Source organism: Zea mays, chromosome 1, assembly GCF_902167145.1.
Source record: "Zea mays cultivar B73 chromosome 1, Zm-B73-REFERENCE-NAM-5.0, whole genome shotgun sequence".
NCBI lineage: Eukaryota > Viridiplantae > Streptophyta > Magnoliopsida > Poales > Poaceae > Zea > Zea mays.
The window spans coordinates 32,342,374-32,356,075 of record NC_050096.1 but is presented as its reverse complement, the minus strand read 5'-3'; positions in this window follow the sequence as shown (position 1 = coordinate 32,356,075).

Below are 13,702 nucleotides of genomic sequence, written 5' to 3'. Positions count from 1 at the left end.
CTGCGCACGAAGGGGATGAGGTGACCAAGATCACCAAGCGGGAAAAGATCGAGGGGGAGCTCGGTCGATTCATCCTCAACCAAGGAGAGGAGCCACAAGCAATGTACAACCGGCTCAAGACCTTGGTGAACCAAGTGCGCAACCTCGGGAGCACCAAATGGGATGACCATGAAATGGTCAAGGTTATTCTAAGATCACTTGTTTTTCGTGATCCTACACAAGTTCAATTAATTCATGGTGATCCTAGATATAAGCTAATGTCTCTCGAGGAGGTTATAGGAAAGTTTGTGAGCTTTGAGTTGATGATCAAAGGCTCCAAACAAATCGTCGAGCAAGGCAGCACCTCCACACCCGAGGTGCAACCCATCGCATTCAAAGCAACGGAGGAGAAGAAAGAAGAGTCTACGTCAAGTAGGATCCCCATCGACGCCTCCAAGCTCGACAACGAGAAAATGACACTCATAATCAAAAGCTTTCGCCAAATCCTCAAGCAAAGGAGGGGGAAGGATTACAAGCCCCGCTCCAAGAAAGTGTGCTACAAATGTGGTAAGCCCGGTCACTTTATAGCAAAATGTTCTATTTCTAGTGACACGGGCGACGACAAGAGAGGTAAGAAGGAAAAGAAGAAGTACTACAAGAAGAAGGGCGGCGATGCCCACGTGTGTCGAGAATGGGATTCCGATGAAAGCACCACTGACTCCTCCTCCGACGAGGACGCCGCCAAAATTGTCGTCACCAAAGGCCTCCTCTTCCCCAACGTCGGCCATAAGTGCCTCATGGCAAAGGACGACAAAAAGAAGAAGGTAAAATCTAGAGCCTCCACTAAATATACAACATCTAGTGATGAGGGTAGCTCTAGCGATGATGAGGATGATTTGCTTGCTCTTTTTGCCAACTTAAACATGCAACAAAAAAGAAAAATTGAATGAATTGATAGATGCCATTCATGAGAAGGATGAACTCTTGGATAGCCAAGAGGAATTCCTTATTAAGGAAAACAAAAGGCATGTTAAACTTAAAAATGCTTATGCTCAGGAAATATAGAAAAGTGAAAAATTAACTAGTTAGCTTAGCATTTGCCATGACACTATCTACAACCTTAGAATTGAAAATGCTAATTTGATTACTAAGGTTGAAAAGAGAAATGTTTGTGATGATTCAATTGCCAATCTTAAAAATGATAATGCTAGTTTAATTGCTAGGATTGACAAATTGAATGAATCAATTTCTAGCCTTAAGATTAAGAATGACTAAGGCTAAGGATTTAAATGTTTGTAATGTTTCTATTTCCTGTCTTAGAGATGAAAATGTCATGCTAAAATCTAAGATAGATGAATTAAAATCTTGCAAACCCTCTACATCCATTGTTGATCATGTTTCTATTTGCATGAGATGTAGCTATGTTAATGTTGATGCTATTCATGATCACCTAGCTTTAATTAAACAACAAAATGATCACATAGCGCAACTAACTAGTAAAAACAATGAGCATGAGATAGAAAATGAAAATTTTAAATTTGCTAGGAGCATGCTCTATAATGGGAGACGCCCTAGCATTAAGGATGGCATTGGCTTCCAACAGGGGAACAATGTCAAGCTTAATGCCCCTAAAAGATTGTCCAATTTTGTAAAGGGCAAGGCTCCCATGGCACAGGATAACGAGGGTTACATTTTATAGCCTGCTGGTTATCCTGAGCATAAAATTAGGAGAATTCATTCTAGGAAGTCTCATTCTGGTTCTCATCATGCTTTCATATATAAGAATGAGACATCTAGTTCTAGACATTCTACCCATGTTAAAATGCCTAAAAAGAAATCTCATGTTGCATCAAATGATCATAACATTTCATTTAAGACTTTTGATGTTTCTTATGTTTTAACTAACAAATCAGGCAAAGTAGTTGCCAAATATTGAGAGCACCTAGAGGGGGGTGAATAGGTGATCCTGTAAAATTCAATACTAAACAGCCACAAGCTTGGTTATAAAGATGTTAGTGCAATAGAACCAAGTGAATAGAGAGCGAGCTCTTGTGAATCACAATAATTACAGAGAAAGACAACACAAGAGACACAGTGGTTTATCCCGTGGTTCGGCCAAGTATAACACTTGCCTACCTCCACGTTGTGGCGTCCCAATGGACGAGGGTTGCACTCAACCCCTTTCAAGTGATCCTATGATCAACTTGAATACCACAGTATTCTTCCTTATAGTTTTCTTCCCGTTTGCGAGGAATCTCCACAAGTTGGAGCCTCTCGCCCTTACAAGATTGATCACAAAGAAAGCATGGAGTAAGGTTGGGAAGAGCAACACACACTAGAATTAAATCCACACTGCAAACACGCACACAAGTGAGAAGATGAGCACACAAAACATGCGCGGAGAGTTTACAACTCGAAAAGTGCTCCAATCTCAAGAACGATGAACGATTGCGTGAAAGTGAGGACTAGAAGTCTTGGAATGCTTAGAGTGTGCTTGGGTGACTCCTCCATGTGCCTAGGGGTCCCTTTTATAGCCCCAAGGCAGCTAGGAGCCGTTGGAGGCCAACAAGGAAGGCCAAAGTTGCCTTCTGTCGGGTGGCGCACCGGACAGTTCGGTGCACCACCGGACAACCACTGTTCATGTCCGGTGCGCGATCTCCTTCCTATTTGGGCGCAGACGACCGTTGCAGATTCGCGACAGTTGGAGCACCGGACACTGTCCGGTACACACCGGACACTGTCCGGTGCACACCGGACAGTCCGGTGCTCCCTGCCGACCGTTGGCGCGGCCCACGCGTCGTACGTGGATTGTGCGACCGACCATTGCGCTGGCGGCCGTTGGCTCACCGGACAGTCCGATGAATTATAGACGTACGCCGCCAAATTTTTCCGAGAGAGGCCTGTTCACCGAAGTTCAGCCTGGCGCACCGGACACTGTCCGGTGCACCACCGGACAGTCCGATGTGCCAGACTGAGCTGAGTCTTGGCTGTACCAAGCCAAGTCTTTTGCATCTCTTTTCTTTTCTTCTTTTCTCTGTTTCTAGCACTTAGACAATATATGTTAGTACTCAAAACAATGTACTAAGTCTAGAAACATACCTTGTTACATGATTTGCACTTCTCTCTTCATTTGGCACATAATATCTTACTCACTTATGTGTTGGACATTTAATCACCAAAACATTATGGAAATGGCCCAAGGGCACATTTCCCTTTCAATCTCCCCCTTTTTGGTGATTTATGCCAACACATCAAAAAGCAATGCAAAACATGCAACATCGATTCAAATTGAAGACCAGATTGTTTTTTATTTTAATTTGGCATATTTGGATCTTTGTTTGCCACCACTTGGTTTGTTTTTGCAAATTAAATTCATTTTCCTATCTCTAAGTCAAACTCACTTGTTTGGGCATAAAGAGAGATAATCCACTGGAAAAATTGATCAAGTGCCAAAAACTCCCCCTTTTTCTCATAATCATAAAATTTCCCCCACAAGAGGCCAAATTTTGCAATAAGAGTATTTTGGACAAATCAAAAGTTCTAACTCTACTATTTTCAAAATTTCTCAAGTGGTAGCTGATCCATTTGCTTTGGCCTTAATTTCTCCCCCTTTGGCATTAAGCACCAAAACGGGATCATTATTGGCCCTTTAACCCCATTGCCTCACCAAAAATGTCAATTAAGAGCAAAAAGGCAATAGGAGCTTAAGAATGAACTTGGAGGTGAGTACACTAATACCGGAGTGCAGTGGAAGTCTTTGCATGGTCCAAGTTCACCTTTCCCTTTCAATTCATCTTTAAGACTACATCAAGTAAGCTCAAGCACAAATGTTAGTCTCAAAGGGTCAAGTTGTAGCACTTCTCCCCCTAAATATGTGCATCATTCACACATGAACTTGTGAGGTCCGGGGATCCCTTGCACAATGCATAAATGTAACATGATCAAAGGCATAAAACACATGTATGCTATAAATCAATCCAAGTTACATGAATCTAGAACATTTAGCTCACTTCGCAGCCTGCAAAAGGTTTTCTCATCTAAAGGCTTGGTAAAGATATCGGTTAGCTGGTTCTCGGTGTTAATATAGAACACTTCGATATCTCCCTTTTGCTGGTGGTCTCTTAAAAAGTGATGTCGGATGTCTATGTGCTTAGTGCGGTTGTGTTCAACAGGATTATCCGCCATGCAGATTGCACTCTCATTGTCACATAGGAGTGGGATTTTGCTCAGATTGTAGCCAAAGTCCCGGAGGGTTTGCCTCATCCAAAGTAGTTGCGCGCAACATTGTCCTACGGCAACATACTCGGCCTCAGCGGTGGATAGGGCAACAAATATTTGTTTCTTTGAGCTCCACGACACCAGGGACCTTCCTAGAAATTGGCACGTCCCCGATGTGTTCTTCCTATCAACCTTGCACCCGACATAATCGGAGTTTGAATATCCAATCAAGTCAAAGGTAGACCCCTTTGGATACCAGATCACGAAGCAAGGTGTAGCAACTAAATATCTAAGAATCCACTTAACGGCCACAAGGTGACATTCCCTTGGATCGGATTGAAATCTAGCACACATGCATACACTAAGCATAATATCCGGTCTACTAGCACATAAATAAAGCAATGACCCTATCATAGACCGGTATGCCTTTTGATCAACAGACTTACCTCCTTTGTTGAGGTCGACATATCCGTCAATTCCCATCGGCGTCTTCGCGGGCTTGGCGTCCTTCATCCCAAACCTCTTGAGAAGATCTTGAGTGTACTTCGTTTGGGAGAGGAAGGTGCCATCCTTGAGTTGTCTCACTTGGAACCCAAGAAAGTATGTCAACTCGCCCATCATCGATATCTCAAATTTTTGTGTCATCACCCTGCTAAACTCCTCACAAGACTTTTGATTAGTAGAACCAAATATTATGTCATCGACATAAATTTGGCACACAAAAAGGTCACCGTCACAAGTCTTAGTGAAAAGAGTGGGATTGGCTTTCCCAACCTTAAAAGCATTAGCAATTAAGAAATCTCTAAGGCATTATACCATGCTCTTGGGGCTTGCTTAAGTCCATAGAGCGCCTTAGAGAGCTTAAAAACGTGGTCGAGATACCTGTCATCCTCAAACCAGGGGGTTGTTCCACGTACACCTCCTCCTTGATTGGCCCGTTGAGGAAAGTGCTCTTCACATCCATTTGAAACAACCTGAAAGAATGGTGAGCGGCATAGGCTAATAGAAAGCGAATAGACTCTAGCCTAGCCACAGGAGCAAAAGTCTCCTCGAAATCCAAACCTGCGACTTGGGCATAACGTTTTGCCACAAGTCAAGCCTTGTTTCCTGTCACCACCCCGTGCTCGTCTTGCTTATTGCGGAACACCCACTTGGTTCCCACAACGTTTTGCTTTGGACGTGGCACCAGGCTCCAAACTTTGTTTCTCTTGAAGTTGTTGAGCTCTTCCTGCATGGCCAACACCCAGTCCGGATCCTGCAAGGCCTCTTCTACCCTGAAAGGCTCAATAGAAGAGACAAACGAGTAATGCTCACAAAAGTCAGCTAAACTTTAGCGAGTAGTTACTCCCTTGCTTATGTCACCCATAATATGGTCAACGGGGTGATTCCTTTGGATCGTCGCTCAGACTTGAGTTGGAGGGGCCGATGGTGCTTCTTTCTCCATAGCTTGTTCTTCTTATGCTCCCCCTTGATCACACGCCTCTTCTTGATGAACCTGTCCATCATCTTGAGTTGGGGGATGCACCATCGTTGAGGAAGAAGGTTGATCTTGCTCCTGTTGTTCCTGTGGTCGCACATCACCTATCGCCATCGTGCGTATTGCGGCCGTTGGAACATCATCTTCATCTATATCATCAAGATCAACTTGCTCTCTTGGAGAGCCATTAGTCTCATCAAATACAACATCGCTAGAGACTTCAACCAAACCCGATGATTTGTTGAAGACTCTACACGCCATTGTATTTGAGTCATACCCTAGTAAAAACCCTTCTACAACTTTGGGAACAAATTTAGAATTTCTACCTTTCTTCACTAGAATGTAACATTTGCTCCCAAATACACGAAAGTATGAGACGTTGGGCTTGTTACCGGTAAGAAGTTCATACGAGGTCTTCTTGAGGAGGCGATGAAGGTAGAGCCGGTTTATGGCATGGCAAGCCATGTTCACATCTTCCGACCAAAACCGCTCGGGCGTCTTGAACTCTCCAAGCATCATCATCGCCATGTCGATAAGTGTCATGTTCTTCCTCTCTACCACACCATTTTGCTGTGGTGTGTAGGGAGCGGAGAACTCATGCTTGACACCTTCCTCCTCAAGATACTCCTCAACTTGTAAGTTCTTGAACTCGGACCTGTTGTCGCTCCTTATCTTTTTCACCTTGAGCTCAAATTCATTTTGAGCCCTCCTTAGGAAGCGCTTTAGGGTCCCTTGGGTTTCTGACTTATCCTGCAAAAAGAACACCCAAGTGAAGCGGGAAAAGTCATCGACAATTACAAGACCATACTTACTTCCCCTGATGTTGAGGTAGGCGACGGGTCCGAAGAGGTCCATGTGTAGAAGCTCCAGTGGTCTTGATGTAGTCATCACATTCTTGCTGTGATGAGTGCTTCTCACCTGTTTCCCTGCCTGACAAGCTACACAAGGTCTATCTTTTTCGAAGCAGACATTTGTTAGTCCTAACACATGTTCTCCCTTTAGAAGTTTATGAAGGTTCTTCATCCCAACATGTGCTAGACGGCGATGCCACAACCAGCCCATGCTAGTCTTAGCTATTAAGCATGCATCTAGATCGGACTCCTCTTTCGAAAAATCAACTAAGTAGAGTTTGCCGTCTAATACACCCTTAAACGCTAATGAACCATCACTCCTTCTAAAGACAGAAACATCAACATTTGTAAACAAACAATTGTAGCCCATGTGGCATAATTGACTTACAGACAGGAGATTGTATCCTAATGACTCTACTAGGAATACATTAGAAATAGAGTGCTCGTTTGTGATGGCTATCTTTCCCAAACCTTTAACCTTGCCTTGGTTCCCATCTCCCAAAATGATCGTATCCTGGGAGTCTTTGTTCTTGACATAGGAGGTGAACATCTTCTTCTCCCCCATCATGTGGTTTCTGCATCCGCTGTCGATAATCCAGCTTGAGCCCCCGGATGCATAAACCTGCAAGGCAATTTACACTTGGGTTTTAGGTACCCAACTCTTGTTGGGCCCTACAAGGTTAGTCACAATGGTCTTTGGAACCCAAATACAAGTCTTGTCTCCCTTGAATTTGGATCCCAATTTTCTAGCAACTACTTTTTCATTTTTACATACAAGTGCAAATGAAGTGTTGCAAGCATGGTAAATTGTAGAAGGTTTATTACATACTCTCCTAGGCACATGATGCACACCATTACTTTTCCTAGGCCTACCATGCACAAAAGTAGAGCTAGAGGCAAACGTAGCATGTGAATCATTATAATCAACATAACTCCTATTATAATGCACATTCCTAGAACACTTTCTATCATAAATAAAAGCATGATTCCTTTGAATGCTACTAGCCATAGGGGCCTTTCCTTTCTCCTTGTTGGGAATGGGAGCCCTTTGGCTTGTTAAGTTCTTGGCTTCCTTTCGAAAGCCAAGTCCATCCTTAATTGAGGGGTGTCTACCAACGGTGTAGGCATCCCTAGCAAATTTTAACTTATCAAAATCAATCTTGCAAGTCTTAAGTTGAGCATTAAGACTTGCCACTTCATCATTCAATTTGGTAATAGACGCAAGATGTTTATCACAAGCATCAATATCAAAATCCTTGCATCTATTGCAAACTACAACATGTTCTACACATGAACTAGATTTATTGGCTACCTCTAGCTTAGCATTTAAATCATTATTCAAAATCTTTAAACTAGAGATTGATTCATGGCACACAGACAATTCAGAGGATAACATTTCATTTCTTTTAGTTTCTAAAGCAAGAGACTTTTGTACACTAACAAATTTGTCATGTTCTTCATATAGAATGTCCTCTTGCTTCTCTAAAAGTCTATCCTTTTCATTTAAAGAATCAATTAACTCATTAATTTTATCTACTTTAGCTCTATCTAAACCCTTAAATAAATCAGTATAATCTACTTCATCATCACTAGAATCATCATCGCTTGAAGTAGTATATTTAGGGGTTTCTCGAACAATTACCTTCTTCTCCTTAGCCATGAGACACGTATGGCGTTCGTTGGGGAAGAGTGAAGACTTGTTGAAGGCCGAGGCTGCCAGTCCTTCATCGTCGGAGTCGGATGAAGAGCAGTCTGAGTCCCATTCTTTCCTAAGGTGCGCCTCGCCCTTTGCCTTCCTATAGCTCTTTTTCTTCTCCTTCTTCCCGCTCTTTTCTTGTTCCTGGTCATTAACATTATCGGGACAATTTGCTATAAAGTGACCAGTCTTACTGCATTTGAAGCAGGAGCGATTTCCCCTTGTTTTGCTCTTGTTGGGGTACTCCTTGCGTCCTTTAAGAGCGGTCTTGAAGCGCTTGATGATTAGCGCCATCTCATCTTCGTTGAGGCTAGCGGCCTCCACTTGTGCCACCTTGCTTGGCACTTGGCAGCGTCTCCCTGCTACTGGTTGCTTTGAGGGCAACGATTTGAGGCTCGTGGATGGGTAGTGGACCGTTTAGAGCATCATCCACATATCGAGCCTCCTTTACCATCATGCGCTCGCTCACGAACTTCCCAAGAATCTCCTCGGGCATCATCTTGGTGTACCTGGGATTCTCACGAATAAGGTTGACAAGATGGGGGTCAATTACCGTGAATGACCTTAGCATAAGTCGGACGACGTCGTGGTCCGTCCATCTTATGCTTCCATAGCTCCTAATCTTGTTGACCAGGGTCTTGAGCCTGTTGTACGTTTGTGTTGGCTCTTCTCCCCTGATCATCGCGAACCTTCCCAGCTCGCCCTCCACCAACTCCATTTTGGTGATCATGCTGGCGTCGTTTCCCTCATGTGATATTTTGAGGGTGTCCCAGATTTGCTTGGCTTGTCCAAGCCGCTCACCTTGTTGTACTCATCCCTGCACAAAGATGCTAGCAAAACAGTGGTAGCTTGTGCATTTTTATGTATTTGCTCGTTTATAAATACAGGGTTATCCGTACTATCAAATTGCATTCCATTTTCAACTATCTCCCAAATACTAGGATGGAGAGAAAATAAGTGACTACACATTTTGTGACTCCAAAAAGAGTATTCCTCTCCATCAAAGTGTGGAGGTTTATCAAGAGGAATTGAAAGCAAATGAGCATTGGAATTGAAAGGAATACGAGAATAATCAAATGAAAAAATTTAATTGACCGGTTTCTTTTTCTCGTCGTCATCGTCTCTTGGTGAAGAAGAAGATTCGTCGCTATCTTAGTAGACGATCTTCTTGATGCGCCTCTTCTTCTTCCCGTCCTTCTTCTTGTGACTCAAGCCAGAGTCAGTTGGCTTGTCATCTCTTGGCTCGTTGAAGATGGACTCCTTCTCCTTATCGTTGACCACCATCCCCTTTCCCTTAGGATCCATCTCTTCGGGCGATTAGTCCCTTACGTGAAGAGAACGACTCTGATACCAATTGAGAGCACCTAGAGGGGGGTGAATAGGTGATCCTGTAAAATTCAATACTAAACAGCCACAAGCTTGGTTATAAAGATGTTAGTGCAATAGAACCAAGTGACTAGAGAGCGAGCTCTTGTGAATCACAATAATCACAGAGAAAGACAACACAAGAGACACAATGGTTTATCCCGTGGTTCGACCAAGTATAACACTTGCCTACCTCCACGTTGTGCTGTCCCAATGGACGAGGGTTGCACTCAACCCCTTTCAAGTGATCCTATGATCAACTTGAATACCACTGTATTCTTCCTTATAGTTTTCTTCCCGTTTGCGAGGAATCTCCACAAGTTGGAGCCTCTCGCCCTTACAAGATTGATCACAAAGAAAGCACGAAGTAAGGTTGGGAAGAGCAACACACTAGAATTAAATCCACACTGCAAACAAGCACACAAGTGAGAAGATGAGCACACAAAACACGCGCGAAGAGTTTACAACTCGAAAAGTGCTCCAATCTCAAGAACGATGAACGATTGCGTGAAAGTGAGGACTAGAAGTCTTGGAATGCTTAGAGTGTGCTTGGGTGACTCCTCCATGCGCCTAGGGTCCCTTTTATAGCCCCAAGGCAGCTAGGAGTCATTGGAGGCCAACAAGGAAGGCCAAAGTTGCCTTCTGTCGGGTGGCACACCGGACAGTCCGGTGCACCACCGGACAACCACTCTTCATGTCCGGTGCACGATCTCCTTCCTATTTGGGCACAGACGACCGTTGCAGATTCGCGGCAGTTGGCGCACCGGACAGTCCGGTGCCCCCTGCCGACCGTTGGTGCGGGCCACGCGTCGCCCGCGGATTGCGCGACCGACCGTTGCGCTGGCGGCCGTTGGCTCACCGGACAGTCCGGTGCACCACCGGACAGTCCGGTGAATTATAGCCGTACGTCGCCAAATTTTCCCGAGAGCGGCCTGTTCACCGGAGTTCAGCCTGGCGCACCGGACACTGTCCGGTGCTCCACCGGACAGTCCGGTGTGCCAGACTGAGCTGAGTCTTTGCTGTACCAAGCCAAATCCTTTGCATCCCTTTTCTTTTCTTCTTTTCTCTGTTTCTAGCACTTAGACAATATATGTTAGTACTCAAAACAATGTACTAAGTCTAGAAACATACCTTGTTACATGATTTGCACTTCTCTCTTCATTTGGCACATAATATCTTACTCACTTATGTGTTGGACATTTAATCACCAAAACATTATGTAAATGGCCCAAGGGCACATTTCCCTTTCAAATATGTTGGGGGCAAACACAAGGGCTCCAAGACTTGTGTTTGGGTACCCAAGGTGCTTGTTTCTAATGTGAAAGGACCCAAGACCGTTTGGGTACCTAAGAACAAGGCCTAAACTTGTTTTTGTAGGTTTATGCATCCGGGGCATAAGTTGGATTATTGATAGCGGATGCACAAACCACATACCTGGGGAGAAAAGGATGTTCTCCTCCTACGAGAAAAACGAAGATCCCCAAAGAGCTATCACATTCGGGGATGGAAATCAAGGTTTGGTCAAAGGACTTGGTAAAATTGCTATATCACCTGACCATTCCATTTCCATTGTTTTTCTTGTAGATTCTTTAGATTATAACTTGCTTTCAGTTTCTCAATTATACAAAATGGGTTACAACTGTCTTTTTACAGATATAGGTGTTACTGTCTTTAGAAGAAGTGATGATTCAGTAGCATTTAAGGAAGTACTCGAGGGTCGGCTATACTTAGTTGATTTTAATAGAGCTAAACTCGATACTTGCTTAATTGCTAAGACTAATATGGGTTGGCTCTGGCATCGCCGACTAGCCCATGTTGGGATGAAGAATATTCACAAACTTCTAAAGGGAGAACACATTTTGGGACTAACCAATGTTCATTTTGAGAAAGACAGGGTTTGTAGCGCATGTCAAGCAGGAAAGCAAGTTGACTCCCATCATCCGCACAAGAACATCATGGCGACCGACAGACCGCTTGAGCTACTCCACATGGATTTATTTGGCCCGATCGCTTACATAAGCATCAGCGGGAGTAAGTATTGTCTTGTAATTGTGGATGATTATTCTCGCTTCACTTGGGTATTCTTTTTGCAGGAAAAATCTCAAACCCAAGAGACCTTAAAGGGATTCTTGAGACGAGTTCAAAATGAGTTCGGATTAAGGGTCAAGAAAATAAGAAGCAACAACGGGACGGAGTTCAAGAACTCTCAGATAGAAGGCTTTCTTGAGGATGAGGGCATCAAGCATGAGTTCTCTTCTCCCTACACACCTCAACAAAATGGTGTAGTGGAGAGGAAGAATAGAACTCTATTGGATATGGCGAGGACCATGCTTGATGAGTATAAGACTTCGGACCGGTTTTGGGCTAAGGCGATTAACACCGCCTGTTACTCCATCAACCGGTTATATCTTCACCGGATCCTCAAGAAGACATCATATGAACTCCTCACCGGTAAAAAGCCCAATGTTTCATATTTTAGAGTCTTTGGTAGCAAATGTTTTATTCTTGTTAAAAGAGGTAGAAAATCTAAATTTGCTCCTAAGGCTGTAGAAGGATTTTTACTTGGTTATGACTCAAACACATGGGCATATAGAGTCTTCAACAAATCCACTGGACTAGTTGAAGTTTCTTGTGACATTGTGTTTGATAAGACTAATGGCTCTCAAGTAGAGCAAGTTGATCTTGATGAGCTAGATGATGAAGAGGCTCAGTGCGTCGCGCTAAGGAACATGTCCATTGGGTATGTGTGTCCTAAGGAATCCGAAGAGCCTCCACAAGCACAAGATCAACCATCATCTTCAAATCAAGCATCTCCACCAACTCAAGATGAGGATTAGGCTCAAAACAATAAAAAAGATGATCAAGAAGATGAGCCACCCCAATACGAGGGCAATGATCAAGGGGGAGATGACAATGACCAAGACAAGGAAGATGATCAAGAAGAACAGGGTCAAAGGCCGCCACACCCAAGAGTCCACCAACACCAAGTGATACAAAGAGATCACCCCGCGAACTCTATCCTCGGCGATATTCATAAGGGGGTAACCACTCGATCTCGTGTTGCACATTTTTGTGAACATTACTCTTTTGTGTCTTCTATTGAGCCATACAGGGTGGAAGATGCATTAAGAGATTCAGATTGGGTGTTGGCAATGCAAGAGGAGCTCAACAACTTCACGAGGAATGAGGTATGGCATCTTGTCCCACGTCCTAATCAAAATGTTGTAAGTACAAAGTGGGTATTCCGCAACAAGCAAGATGAGCATGGTGTGGTGACAAGGAACAAAGCTCGACTTGTGGCCAAGGGGTATTCACAAGTCGAAGGTTTGGATTTTGGTGAAACCTATGCACCCGTAGCTAGGCTTGAGTCAATTCGCATATTACTTGCCTATGCTACTTACCATGGCTTTAAGCTCTATCAAATGGACGTGAAGAGTGCCTTCCTCAATGGACCAATCAAGGAAGAGGTCTATGTTGAGCAACCTCCCGGCTTTGAAGATAGTGAGTACCCTAATCATGTTTATAAACTCTCAAAGGCGCTTTATGGGCTCAAGCAAGCCCCAAGACCATGGTATGAATGCCTAAGAGATTTCCTTATCACTAATGGCTTCAAAGTTGGTAAAGCCGATCCTACTCTCTTTACTAAAACTATTGGAAATGATTTGTTTGTATGCCAATTTTATGTTGATGATATCATATTTGGGTCTACTAACAAATCTACTTGTGAAGAGTTTAGCAGGATAATGATTCAAAAATTCGAGATGTCTATGATGGGGGAGTTGAAGTATTTCTTAGGATTTCAAGTCAAACAACTCCAAGAAGGCACATTCATCAGCCAAACCAAGTACATTCAAGATATACTTACCAAGTTTGGAATGAAGGATGCCAAGCCCATCAAGACACCCATGGGAACTAATGGGCATCTCGACCTCAACATGGGAGGTAAATCCATCGATCAAAAGGTATACCGGTCGATGATAGGATTTTTACTCTATTTATTTGCATCTCGACCGGATATTATGCTTTTTCCGTATGCATGTGTCCAAGGTTCCAAGCCGATCCTATGGAAGTTCACCTTAGGGCCATGAAAAGAATCTTGAGATATTTAGTTCATAC